Source organism: Plectropomus leopardus, chromosome 1 (genome assembly GCF_026936395.1).
Source record: "Plectropomus leopardus strain MGB_pleo_1.0 chromosome 1, ASM2693639v1, whole genome shotgun sequence".
NCBI lineage: Eukaryota > Metazoa > Chordata > Actinopteri > Perciformes > Serranidae > Plectropomus > Plectropomus leopardus.
In genome coordinates, this window is record NC_142176.1 from 14981649 (window position 1) to 14997208 (window position 15560).

Genomic DNA, 15560 nt, shown 5'->3' on the forward strand with positions numbered 1-15560 from the left:
ACACAATAGCATAAACACTCCATGTGAACCACATTGTTGGAGGGCTCAGAGTCAGTGATATCCTCACATGCCTGCACACTATTAGTTACACTGATAGAATGCCATTTTGTGGCAGCAGTTCTTTTCCAGGATCAATACAGCTTTTCCAATAGTTGAGGAGGTACAATTGAGGTTGAGGGTTGTTATTAAGTAAAAGCAGTGAAGTGGACAACCTCTAATCCAGTCAGTTGTCAGGGCAATAGTATAAGAAAATACATGTGTTGAAGGAAGAAATAGTGCACAGCTTCTTTTCAAACACTAATGACTGTTATATTGTGGCATATGTACCTCTCAGGTATACTGAACTCCTACTACCACGACCACTATGTTGTCAAACTCTCTTTTGACTTTTATGAACCATTACTGTGGCTTCATTACAGTACTTGCCTCACAGTGGAGTCATGGCATAGGTGGGATATATACATAAGAATATCAATACATGCGGTCATGGAAGAAATACTAAAATAAAAGTAACAGTACTATGATATAAAAATGCTGTGTTAAATGTAGGGCTGAACGATTTTGCAAAATAATCTAATTGCGATTTTTTTTCCTCAATTGCGATTTAATATGCAATTACTTTTTCAAGGTCCTCTTTTCATGTATTTCTCCTCTAACACAAGCAATAAGTCATGTTGTAGTAAAATAAACAATAGCACATATACATGTTTTTTTTCTTTCTTATAGGCCATTGTTAAAATAAAGGCAAATAAAGTATAAATTGATATGAAATGGAGATGGTTTATTTAGTTACTTCAATTACAGTTGTAAACTAACATAATATTTAACTTGCAGCCTTGTAAACATTAACCACAAAAACTTGAAAAATCCTGCAAAAACATGCCAAAAAGTGTGGTGTAATCATACAAAATGCGTGCGGGAGGGCACTCTGTAACGCTTATCCATTGTATTCATTAAAGCCATAAACCCAGGTTTTGTTACTATACCAGTAGGCATCATTTTTTTCGCTATGAACTCCGTTATTGCTTTTGTTATTTCCGCGTGTCATTTCGAGTTGAGGTCATACGGAGTAACGCTTTCGAAGAGTTCGGTTAGTGATCCCTGACGGCTGGTTCTTGGCTTTGATGAAGTTGAGGCACTGGTAGCTGGCGTTTTAGCCATACAGCTGCCGTACATGTCTTTGTGGTGTTTTTTGAAGTGTTGATACAGGTTTGTAGTGTTACCTCTTGAGGTGGCAATGGTTGCAAGGCAGGTTCTGCACAATACCTGGCATTGCGCAGCATCTTCTTTTTTATAGCCAAAATAATTCCACACAACTGACGTGCTGCTCCTCTTTGGCACTAAACTTTCTGCAGTGTCAGTTTCTGTCGAGCCCGAGGCCATTGTGCAACAGGTTAAAGTGTAGCGTTTACTTCTCTTCCCGCCTGTTCTGCTCGGCTCCGCTTGCAAGTCACGTGACTGGTCGAAGGTCAAATCGCAGCCTTTGTGGTTAGATAATCTCGTTTTCTCATATCGCATTTTAATCGCAAATGCAATTAATCGTTCAGCCCTAGTTAAAAGTCCTGCACCCATTTCACTTAAGTACAATTACAAATGTATTAACATCAATATGTACTTGAAGTACTTAAAGTAGTAGCGTTTAATATGTAGCATTAGGAGTTGGCGAAAAAATCAATACGGCATAGTATCATGATATTTTTGCATGGCAGTATCATATCGTGATGCCAAAGATTAATTAAAAAAATGTTATTAAATACAAATTAATCTTTTTGTAACCTACATACAATAATGAAAACAGTATCTTCCTCAGTCCTTTAGACACAGATTGTTGCAAAGGAAATTACTGAAGTGAGATGAACAGACTGAAATGGAATAGATTGAAAAGTACAATATTTTTCATAGAAGGGTAAAAGTATAAAGTTGTGTTAAATGTAAATAAATATTTAAGTACAATACAAGTACTTAAAAATTGTAATTGAGTACAGTACCTGAGTGATGCACTTAGTTACATCACACCACTGAATACCTGACTGGCTGCTGCAGAGAAATGTTTTTTTTTTTTTAAGATAATTTTTTGGGGTATTTGTGGGACAGAGAAGGGGGAATAACACACAGCAAAGGGCCACAGGCCAGACTCGAACCCGGGCCATTGCAGGAGCCTGAGGCATATGGGGCGCACACTCAACCCAGTGGGCTAGAGGTTGCCCACGAGAAATGTTTTAGATCAGAGGCACTTGTGTTTTCTCGATCATATAGACATGATTGTCAGTTGTGAGGCTTCAAACAGCTGGCAGGTTGGACAGATTGTTTTGGCATATACAGATATGTGGAAATTGTTAAAAAATTTCCAACCCTTGTCAACACCCAGTTTTCATCACTTGCCATTGAAAATGACAAACTATCAGAGAAACATCTGTTATTGCTAACTGGCTGTTGCAAAATGTCAAGGTACTCGCATGTGAATGTGTAGCAAAAGGGAGGGTGAGTGTGTGTTTGTATGTCTGAGAGATAATTATTATATGAGCAAAAGCTGGATGAGAAAATTGCAATCAAGGTTACTCCTGTTTCGCCAGCCCTGAGAGACTCACTTGCTATTGTGGGTGATGGTCTTTCGCATTGTGCCAAATAATTTACATGTGGAAGAAAGAAGTGATGCTGACAAAAGGCCAAAGCATTTACAGACATTTAGTATTTCTCATATAAATGGGTAATTCTGCAGCCTAGATAGCAATCTCATCAAGTAACAGTTGTGAAATAAATGCTGAGATGCATAGAAAAGGCCAAAACATTTAAAGTCATATAGCATTAGCAGAGACTGGCTGTAAGCCTGAATAGCCAGTGTCACTAAAAGGTTCATCTTCAAGCTTACACACCCTTCATTAATAATCACCCATCACATAAAAATAGATATTTTCACCAAAAATGAATCATACAACAGCCCCAAACTACTCTGACATTGTTAGTCAGTGGTTTATTTGCACTTTTGATGAAATTAAAGGCCTGATGAGAAGGACTGAATTTTCTCCAGATGTCTCCTTCATCTCAAATAGCCAGACACAGCTATTTTCTCCTTCTATTTTTTTATCCTCTAAGAAATATTTGGAATGCTTTTCTTAGTAATATTTGTAGACAGGCATTGGAGAAGGTCATTCAGCAGTTCATATTTGTGGTATGCTGTTTGACAGATATCTATATTTGATATGACACTTGAGTTTGCCAGGTACCTGTTAGTGTCTGGTCAACTACTGAACTATTATTGTACTGTAGCTGAAATACACACAACCTCTCATAAGGTCCATGCCTTCTGTTAGAGAAATACTGATACATAACAATAATTCCTTCAACACTATCTTTAAACAGTAACACAATGAACAAATGTTCAAAGTAATTAAAAATCTAAAATGATTGATGTTTTTACTTTCTTTATATGCTTCCATATTGCCTTTTGGTATGCTGTAAGTCCAAAGCTCAGCTCCGGCCTTCAGTTGCAAAGATCTGTAGAAAAAGTTAGCCACAGTGTTCGAGATTATTTTATTTCTTGGAGGAGAACCAAGTCTGAATGAACCGTAAACCCTGTCCAAACATCATACTTGGGTCTAGCCAGGGGAAAAACACATGACCGCTGGCTATCGTCACTGTGCTGAGGTGAGCCACATGGCGATGTCACTCCATTGCCTTAGCTATGTCCTTGCCCAGAGCAAAGATAGGTGAAGAACAACATCTGCAGGCACATGTCCTTAATATAAGATGTTGGAGTGTGGCCCACAACTACAGTGAATTGGCAACTGTCCACTTCCTATGACATTTGTTTCATCCTATTGATGTGGATGCACAAATGCACGTTCTAAATACTCCTGCTAAAAATGCTGGTTTGTCTTGTATTGCCAAAAAACCCCAAACAATACAATATTAACTTCAAAGTTAGAATGCTTTTACGTTTTAGTATTAAATCAAAATGTTGTGTTGAGTGGATTTTGAACCTTGGAGCAGAAGCCAGACTAAGGTTTGCAAAGTTCACAAATGGTTTTATTATAGAAGTGGGTGATGTGAGAGTGAGGAGTTGAGCCAGAGTTTGCAGTGGATTGGGGCACACTGTTGCAGAGAGGCAGTGAGCAGCGCTGTCGGCTAGGATGCAGACTCTTGAGGAGCTGGGCGAGGCAGGCAGAGACACAGAGTTACTTAAAGTTCAAGCAAACGCGAGAAAACTACTGACTAAAACTTGAGACTGGCAACAGCAGTAGTACCACATTGGTAATGTGAACAATCTGGCACAGACTTAAGTGTATAGCTGCATAGCTGTATAGCTACATACTGCAGGAGCTTGAAGAGTGGATGTGTTGCTGGTTGATTGGCAACTGGAGTGGCATGGAGCACCACGCCCAGACAAACAGACACAGAGACACAGAGAGAAACAGGAGACCAACCAGAAACACACGAAATGGGAAAATGGCAGAAAAAACAGAAATTAGGGAGAGGCACAGCCAGACCATGACACAAACTCTATTTTTAATTCTATTCTATAGCTGCCATTTTTATGGGATATCTCAAGAACGCCTTGGGGGAAGTCTTTCGCAAATGTCCACTTGAACTTAATGATGAACTGGTTAGACTTCACTGTGGTCACTGTGACCTTGCATCACTCTCATGTTCGTGAACATGATATCTCAAGAACACCTTAAGGGAATTTCTTCAAAATTGGCACAAATGTCCGCTTTGAGTCAAGGATGAAATGATTGGATTTGGGCTGTCATAGATGAAAGGTCAAGGTCATTATAGTCAAGGTCAGATTCTGGATTGATGACACAGACATGGATGTAAACTGCAACTTCAACTTAAGTGATTTGTGGAGGCATACAACTGCGAGGGGGTCCTTTTTTATAGTATATTACATTAAAATAGCAGTTATATTTACTCAAATTTCAAATTATAGTTATTTTATCATCTATTATAATTTTTATTCATACAATATCTGCACATGGGTAGAACTGTATACATTACATAACATAAGGTTAAGTTTGCAACTCTAACCACTTGGTTGAACATCTGGGTCATGATTTTATATTCCTGGATGCAATAGTGAAATTGAAATTAATGAACATTCGTTTCCATATAGAGTAATTATACAGTAATTCTTGATGCCTGTTTGCAGCATAATGATTCCAAACAATTTCACTTCACATGTGGGTGTTTTCAGATAGACAGCCAACAGTGTTTACAGTCATGCACTTAATTTAGAATTGCTCTCTGCAATGGCACAGAGGGGGAAATATAAAAGTATCCTTTGGAGGACTCCAAAGGTTTTTTTTTTTTTATTCATCAGCACTTCATTTGTTTCACTGTTGCACAGTGACTTCTAAGACATGGCAGCAACTGCAGCAGGGATAAGATTAATATGGAGTTGACAGATAATGCTGTGATTTGACACACTGCTTTGCAATTCCGGGGACATCTTGCGTTGATGTATGGTCGAAGTTTATGTGATAGGAAGTCAATGGATATCATAACAAGACATGCATCAGCATTTAGACCAAATTAAACTATTCAAAAACCAAAGTATACTTTTGCAGAATTAAACAGTGCCAGATAATGAATTCATGATAAAAGAGGAGAAAAATAGTTGTGAAAGCATGTGTCTTTGTCTCAGGGATTATTTCACCATCTGAAATGTATTGTTATATCTAATATATGCTCCAGCATTATAACAGTAGAGAACAACAAACTGCAAAAATTCAAGTTCAAAATACACACAATATCAGTGGAGTGTATGAAACATGCACACCACATTTTGCTTGTTAGTTTAGCAAAACAAGCTACAGTGGTTGCATGTGTAAAAAGGCAATTATTGTTCTCACTTGCTTTCAAAGCCTGGTCCAGTTTACAGCTCTGGAAGGTGTTCTTGGGTTTAAATGAAAACACTGTGCATAGAAGCACTATAGTCAAATATAGAGAGGAAATTGATAAGGGGCTAAGGTCTAAACATCCAATTTCAAAACTGAAAGGAATATTTACTCCAGTCTCTACAGAAACAGTTGAGAAAGAATTTGAGGACTGAGCTCAACTAAAGGCCTCCATGTTGAAAATGGAGAGAAAGACTAACACATACAGTATCAAGTGGAAATATATATATAAATAAACAAAGGCAAACTCTTGCCTTTTTTTTATCCCTGAGAAGGTCCTAAGGTTTTTTAAAACTTTTAAACTATGGATGAGTCTTTGTGTCACTCTATAGCTAGAGTCATACACAGAAACACAATCACGTCATAGTTTGAGACACCTTAGCCCTTGACCCTCATTGAGGCTGAGACTGGGGGGTGACCTGACCGGTTCCTTTCCATTATGAGAGCCAGTCCACCCAATATATGCATTATATCAGAATTCAACTAAGACAAGGACAGAGCATCACAGCTTGTATTTATTTGAGACAGAAAGAAGGGAAGAGAAGGTAGAAGGGGGCCTATGGCACGCAATTTATCTGTAAGTGTTTAACTTACTTGGAACACTGCTTTGTCACTTTTGACCCACCTACCTAAAACAGTGATATTTATGTTCCAGTGTTTTGGAAACCCCCCCCCCAAAAAAAACAAAACTACAGCTCATCTCAATGACTGCCAGCCATCGTCCATCAGCCCAACCCTAAAGTACACTTTAAATACATTTTCAATTTCTGCCTAAGCAACATTACTTATATAAACACTGCTTTCTGTATTGGGGCTCAGTGTTAGTAACTATTTGGTTATTTATTATGAATGTATAGAAATACAATTCGTAAGAGACATGTTTTTCATATGCCATTTTTTATAAAACTTTAAAAGATCAGTTTAATGCTTAAAGGTTGTGTCCCAGGACACACCTTCAACATGAGGAAAAATGGATCTCCTTTTTTCACAGTTTCAAATCCTGAGACAGAGCCTGAAAGAAAAGTGTTCTGGCTTCAAACCATCAGATGTGATGGTGCTGTAGGCAAACTGTGGGACCCCGCTTCATCACACACCTACTGTTATGTGTGTAGCAAATGCTTCATAACAAGTGAGAATGAGTTGCAAATTTGTGTTTGTGTCTGAAAAGCAAAACTATTGAGGCTTTCCTTTTATGTTGTCAATCAGCTTTGCCTCATCTGCCATCACTCCTGTAATGTAAGGAAATAACAGTTGAACCACAGTGGATTGTAAACTGTGTCTACTGCTGTCATTAGTGCCTGTCTGTAGCAAACCATGACTATAATGATTTTTTATTTAGCTTCAGAATTTGTGTGGTTGGCTGTTAATGATATGATAAATCACCTGGAGGATTAATAAAGTATGAACAGATGTCTGTATGTGACATCTCTGGACACCAGGTGTTACCCAACATTTGGTAGAGCTTTTGTTTAAGGACCAAATCAGTTTAAGTGCTGAGTTTTCCAAAATGCACCGGACAATGCACCTCAAAACATTGCATTCTCTGAAATATCTTTGTAGCTTATACATCAATCCATCTAAAGAGTTTGATACAGAAATGTTCATTTCTCATGTATTGTTTTTATAATTTTAATGACTAATTCAGTGCCTTCCTTTCTTCTCAATACTGTCATTTTTATGGACATTACAGTTTTCTGTATGATCTCTTCCCTATGACTATTGTGAAAACAGGTATTTCAGTACAAATACAGGCAGGGGTAACACTAGCCTGGCATTTGCACCAATATTTTAAGGTCTTTTCAACTACTAGAATTGAGGTACAAATTCAGTGATGAAAATCAAAGCTGGAGTCATGTCCTGGCTGCAGTCTGACGAATAAAACTGAGGGAGGCATACAGGTCCACGTCAAAGAAAGATGAGCCTGACATCTGCAGTTCAGCAGACGTGCTCTGACCCACGCCTCTGCCTGTCCCCTTATTGCAAGCCTCCTCGACACCTGTCCAAATTAAATGTTTTGCAGTCGCTGTGAGGCAGTCTTACTGCCATAGTCATCACTGTGGGAGGAGTGTGACTGTCCAAGTTAAGTAAAAGTGGTGGTGGTGCTGATGATCATAGGACTATAAAGCCAATAACTAGGGCTGTGCGGTATGAGGAAAATATGCAATATGTGATAATGCTGATGAATATTGCAATAATGATAGTACTTTCAAAAAAAGATATTAAGTTTCACTCAGTTCCTGACCCATTTCCCATGTGGAACAAAAGTGCCTAGTTGTTGACACAAGTGGTTGCCTCTTCTTCTTTGTGTGTAATGCCAGATTGCAAACCAACTACATGCATACCACCACCTATATTGCAGTGTGTACATATGTAAGTGTACTTCGGCAGTGACAGCCTTGTGAAAGCTTTGAGTGGGGAAGAGGGTGGAGGGAGCAATTGTGCTCAGGCATGGTACTAAACAATCGCGCTTAATGTGAAAACACTGTAACAGAGTAGAGAAGACGTAGAAACTTTGCTGGCTAACTCTTTTGAGCACTGATCAGATTGGGCAACTGACTGGTTGTATTTACTGGCCTGATGTAAGTTTTTTACTTAACAGAGCAACGGCATGCATCATACAAGATAGTGCATATAGACAATATGTAATTTACTACCTAAATTACTAAATTAATCTTGCAATATGGCAATGTTATGTGGTGTTTTTATTGTGCAAGTTGACATCGTGATGACAGCTATGAGACATTTTGTGCAACCCTATAAAAACAACAGATTAGTGTTTCTGTAGAAGATATGTAGAGGGAGGCATTTTCAAGTATTTTGCAGTCTATTTTAACACTAAATTTTTTTCTGTGCTCTGTGAGGTTTTCTGAAGATTACTGAAGATCATGTGTCTGAAAGAGCTGGTGGGCATACACAGATAGTCTAGGATTGATGGGTCACAGTAGACTGTAACCATTTGGAGCATGCTGGTGTAATACACATGTACCTGATCCTGGTTTCTTCCATTTAATCTACTTTCTGTCAGGGACCACTGTGATCAATGGTTTGTTTATTTGCCTGTGTAATAAGCAAATTATGCTAAGCGGGAGAAGTCACCTCTAGCATTAACCTGCTTACATTTTAATCAATGACTTAAGTGATTTTTATCAGGGTGCCACAGGCAATGGGGTGATAGAGGCAGTTACAGACTAGAATCTGTCCTTTTTAATGTTGAAGAGACACGGTTGTGTTATTTAGTGGTTCTTAGGGAAAAAGCAATTTTTCTGGAAGTCACCCATCCAAGAAGAAGAAGTAGCATTCATCATATTTGCAATTAATGGCCTCATTTATTACAGCCACAGCAATCCTGGTAGAATTATAGTTTTGACTTAAAGATTATTTTTCAAGAGTCAGTTGTTTTTACACTTTATTTGTTTTTTTATTGCAGTATGTTGATTACAAATCATTGCAATCATTAAATACTAAGGTAGATGGAAAAAAAAGTAATTTTACCAATTCCCTCTGTTTCTCTGCTGTTGTTCCTCTTTGGGAATAAAGCTCGGGTTTAAAGATATTAATATCAGGAAAAAGGGTTTAAAAAACAGCGTAAAAAGCACATATATGCACATTAAATGCATTCTTAGATAAACTGTCTGCATTGTGTGTATTTGTTTAATATTTGAGGGGGTGTATTTCCTCGTTTCCCAGTGTGAGATGCATTCATTTATAAATTGGGTTGTGCTAAATTCAGAAGTGAGATGGCAGTTGTTAAACAGATGTAGTGGGTCGTTTAACTTAACAGTTTACTTACTGCATGTTTTTTCAATTCTCACACCTTTATTGATGCAGTTTGTGACCTTCAAAAAGACACAAAGTATCGACATAACTTAGCTTGAGAAGTTATTTTTTCTGATGACACAACAGTACACTGTTGGTATTAAACAGTTATGTAAGTGTTATTTTGAGTGTTGCTGAATTATATAAACTGAACTTTTATTAGTCAGAGTCAATATCCATCACTCACATTCTCCCTTTGACTATGGAATAATCTTGAATGTTGATTGTGACTGTTACTATAATAATATTTATCATTTGCTAATTACTGTTGCTCATAACTCTAATCAGTGATCATTATAATCATTAGTGTTTACACACAAATATTTCCTTATCATATTTGCATGATTGTGCCCCTTTCGGGATAGTTGTAATAACCATATCATTTTAGTTTTCACTGACACTGCCCACCTTTTTTCAGCATACAACCAAAAATATATTATATTTTTATATATGACAACTTGCAATTAAAAAAATATTGAAATAAATAAACTTTATTAAAAGGATGATTTGACATTAAAATATTAAATTATAAATATCTTTAGTGGAAAAAAAGAATGTCCTAAAAAGCTCCTGTAAACTAGCCAACTTTTCCTCCAATTAACAAAAAAAAGCTGTTTTTCATTGGTTTCTAATGATGCATATAACTGCATTCTTATCTGCCATTGTAATGGAAATTTGTTCACAAGCACTCAAACACATACACAATAACGCACAAAACACTAATGAAGATTATTATTGTGCAATAAGAGAGACAAACCTTACTAGCAAACAGACATCTGAATCAAAAAGGCATGCCTCTGACAAGAAAGACTGAAATGCATCTTTTTATTTTTTCCCAAGAACAAGATCTGATTGTCAAAAAATATATGCTGCTTGTCAGCTGATAAGCATTTGACTTCTTAATATAGAATAAAAGAAACAAACAAAAAATTCATGTTCTCAGCAGAGCATATGATTTCATCTGATGTGCTCATCAGTCTTAAGAACACAGTGATGTAACTTCAGTGTGACCTCTTTTCACAGTTTTCAGGTGGGCAGAATTAAATTATTTCTTAATTACTTACAATCTAAAAAGAAATATAAGTTTCACTCTAAACAATTGGATGTCTACAGCAGCTGAACAATGCTAATGTTTAAACAGTCTTCCAGTTTTGGTTTTGTTTTTTTTTGTTTGGTTTTGTAATGTATGTCATAAATCTGTGGGTATTGTTGATCATCAGAGCAAAGCCAAAAACAATATGGTACTTAAAAAAACAACTAAACCAATCTGTCCAAATTTTCTGCAAAGGTTTGCAGAACACACTCAATTATAGTGGCAAAGAATTTGTGGGTCGATACAGAAGTAGCAAAAAATAGTTACAGGGCAGTAATGCCAGGAGCCCTGATCATCATTCGAAGTCTGAAACTAGGCATGGCTGCCAGGCGAGAGGGAAGAAAACTCCCTGGCAGCCAGCACAGATTACATCATAGTAGGATTAAGAAAAAACTTGATGCAACTTGTGCTTGTGCCACACTTAAACAACTATTTCGTATTCTTTGACATTGACCATCAATGTTTCAGTAAATGTAAGAGAAATGTAAGCCCACGCTTTCTTAGTGCTATGTCCAACATGCAAACACATCACGCTCTCACTTTGGTACGAGGCAGCAGGGATTATCCCTGCCAGTGCAGAAAGCATACTGCTGCCAGTTACTTTCCAGAGAAACAACTAAACAGAGTGGGATTGCCTGTTGCTCCTTTCAAGTCATCACAAGCCACAAGCCATAAATAATGAGCTCTTGATTCACACAGAGCAAAAACAGAGGCAAAAGGTGGATCAGAACAAGAGAGTTGGCAAAAAGCTACAGAAATAAAGAAAGATAGAATAGAAAATGAAATAAAGTGCAGTGGGCTGAAGGGAGAAATAGAACAGCATCTACCACGCTGCAGTCAAGTCAATTTTATTTATAAAACTCAATATCAAATATCACAAATTTGCCTCCGGGAGGTTTCCAAACTGTACAGTATACAACATCCTCTGTCAGACTCACTTTGGAAAAGGAAAAACTTCCCCAAAACCCATTTAAGTGAGAAAAATGCAAGAAACCTCAAAAAGAGCTACTGACGATGAATTCCTCACCCTGGACTGAGAGACATGCAATAGATGCTCTGTGTATAGAATAATCAACATAATAAATTTACAGTATAGACCATTACAAAACCATACATAGAATGCAAACGTATATGTGAAAAGTATGGATCAGCTAGAGGCTGAACCACACAACCTCCTCTGCATCCTCTAAACCTGGATAAGCAGCAAAAAAAAGCAAAACTTGAAGCACATCATTCACACAGATAGGAGAATGAACAAACACACAGCAGGAGAGAGACAGAGAGACAAGAGGAGAAGCTGAATCTCCTGGAGGACGGAGATCCACATCAGCAGCATGACACTATCTTGAGACCCATTGAAAAGAGACATATTTGTGAAGAAGTGCATAGAATTTTCTACAAGTTGTTTATTTTTACCTCCTGCATACATTTAGACACTTCAGAAGTTGGTGAAGGCATAGATGTCCTCACGTCTTGGAAGTGTAATGAATGGAATAGTCAAGTCAAGTCAATTTTATTTATAAAGTCCATTATCACAAATCACAGTTTGCCTCAGAGGGCTTTACAGTGTTCGACATCCCTCTGTCCTTAGATAATATACATATATGTAATATAAGGTGTGTCTTGATATGCTGATTACTGGGATATCATATAATACAATATAAATTGCGATTTATTAACTTTTTTTGCAAATTATGCCTCCAAAGGAAGACGTTGAAGATTATCTGATTTATCTAATAAGATGAAGTTTTCATTCTATTCATCTTGCATCATTTTTATGGCAGCAGGTTGTTTTTAGTGGACTACAAAATTATTTTTTTTATTTTAGTATGCTACCCAAAGTTTAATTTGTTTTTGTAATAGTAATAATTTACATAATAAAAAACTGATACATAGCTGAGTGTTTTGATACAGTATTACCATGAAAAAAATATCATGATACTATGCAGTATCAGTCCCCCCTTACCTCTGCCACATACAAGCTGTAGCATGTGGCATAAATCTGAGATGTATTTGAAATGATTCAGTGCTTTAACCTTGATATGTTTACATTGTTAAAGATGCACAGAGCTCTTAAAGCGGGAGGGAGGCAGGTCAAACAGAGTAGAAGCTATTCAAAATCATCCACAGCTATAAGATGTAAAAAAGATCTAAATCACAATATTTTAGATACAAATGTCAGATCAGTCTCAGTCACATTCATCAAATTTCTACCAACACAACAGAATTATGTGTGTTCATTTGTAGCCTCAATTCATGGTGTCCCAAATCAAGACATCATCAGACAGAAATGTGTTCTTGCCAAGTCTTTTTACATGACTACATCTTTATTATTATTATCATATTTATTATTCATTCACGTCATGAATTTGAATATTATAAAATCGAACTACTTAGCAAGCATACAGCCACATCACGCCAGTGGTAATTCCATTTTATGAAATTGGTTGTCAGTAATTCTCATCTTAGATTTCTATTCATCGCTGAGGATCTAGAACTCAACATGCAATCAATATCTCCTCATGAATACTCCTATCAATACCACATTCAGGCTGAGTTTCAACATTGAATTCCAAGAAGAATCATCGTTGCTCTATGCACTATCAACCATCTTTCCCTTTTAATCTGAGAAAGTCAGACCCATTACAGTTCAGCTTCAGTTAAGCACCTTGATTTTGATTCTTTGCATTGTATTTAACTGTTTGAGCATTAAAATTGAGCTTTAAATGATAACTTGACTCCCAGGTTAAGTGTGTGTGTTAAAGTGTGAATGTGAGTTTATGTATGTGAATTTAAATGTTCCTTCTCTCACTTATTTGTTCATTTAAGCTTTCAGGCGGGGGTTGGGTTGTGTGTGTGGGTGTGTATTAGGCAAGGGGCGGGTTGGGGGTGTAGTTGATGGCAAAGGCTGAGTATACTCCCAGAATGGCTATGGTCTGATAGGGTGCAAATCAACTATGGGCCTATCCTGCTGCTATTGGGCTTAATGTCACTCCTGCAATTTTAGACCGAAGAAAATCCCAGGAATGATTATGAAAAACGAGATTGGTTTTCACTGTGTTTAGCACATTTTCATTCCCCAGGCACAAGCAGGAGATTCTTAGAGAGAGTGGTCTGTCTGTCACTTTAGCAGCATGGTGTTACATTGTCAAGGAAATGACTTTTGGATATGTGCTGTTCACACTGAGCTTCATATAGGACCGGCTGATACAATCTGACAGTGATCCATGGTTTTACCCTATAACCTAAAGTACAGCCCAGATCTGAAACAAGCCCAGCTGTCCACTCAAGTTTGTTACTGTTTAATCTAGATACTACTTCTTACAAAGCTGAAAAAAAAAAAAACAAAACCTGTCTCATCAGTAATGATGCAAATTTCTGTGCTACTGTATATGCATATACATACTGGCATACTATTGAACATACAACACACGCACATTAAAAATCTAACTTTATAGATTAAAACCACAATATTGACCCTGTTATGTGTGTGTGGTGCAACACCTCAAAGTGTATTTTCTTATATCAGTGCCACGTCAAAGCAAATAATTATTGAAAATATGATTAAAGTAATAGAAAATAGAAAGAAAAAAAATGCAATAGGGTCTCTAGTACTTCTGAGCCTAGGAACAGGACATATAAACAAGCTTGTCATTTATTTACTTTGGCAGGTTCGTCTGGTCTATCTCATGTTCAGACAGATTTCCACCCAACCTGGCACACTTTGAGCCAATCACAACTGTATATTTGATATGGGGCGGGTTCACTGGCACCAAAATAGGTGGGAATATGAGACTTTTTGCCCCTCAGGTGTTATGGTGTTGTAACTCTATTACCGTGAACCAGGCAGTGCAGTGTAAGGTGCACCCTGCCAAGTGCAACAAAAGCATGCCAAACACTCTTTTGGTAATGTCGTGGCCAGGCTCCCTTGGTGCACCTGTGGCACACTCAGAAAGAAAGCATTGTTATTGTTTGGTGCATAAGAGGCTGTGACAATCATGACTTATCATAAATACTACTTTCTCCAAGAAATCACAGAGCTCTCCCCATAATGATGCACAGACAGTTTGGGAATCCTAAAGAGATTTCCTGAGAGGAAACTTTTTGTTGTTTGGGACTTGGTACAGAAATTATTTGTAAAATTTAGTCCTGAACCGAACAATCTCTATCACACCATGTTGCTCATCACAGCCACACATCTGCCTATATTATATTTTAAAATTTGGAGCTCCAGGCAACATTTTCCAGAGCCAGGCATTTTCCAGAGCTCCAGAGCCATTTTAAAAAAAGATGTGTGCAGCCGTTACTCCCGTCACCCATGTTTAGGATGGTGACACTGGGTGAAAGACAGACTGACCTGAGGAAGTTATAAGCACAGTGAGAGGTTTTAAATGATTTACAATTTTTTGTGGAGATGCATCAACTGTTTTCAGTGTGCCAGTCTCCATCACGGCTGTTGATGTGCAAAAGAAACTGTGCAGAATAATTTATCCAAACAATGTATTTCACATGTATGTAAGCACGGAGTGTTGCTGGTTGCACAATATGTAAGCAGCAGATCTACTGTGTGTAGTTGTGACTTGCCAGTACAAACTCATTTCAGTTAGAGACTGGTGATGGAGCAGATACCTGCTTGCTTTAGATGGCTGTAAGACAGTCACCAGTGTATAGGAAAAGCCTTCAGTATCATGCAAAGGTGCACCACCACCAAATTCTAACAGAAAAAAACACTTGTTCTATGGTACCACACCATA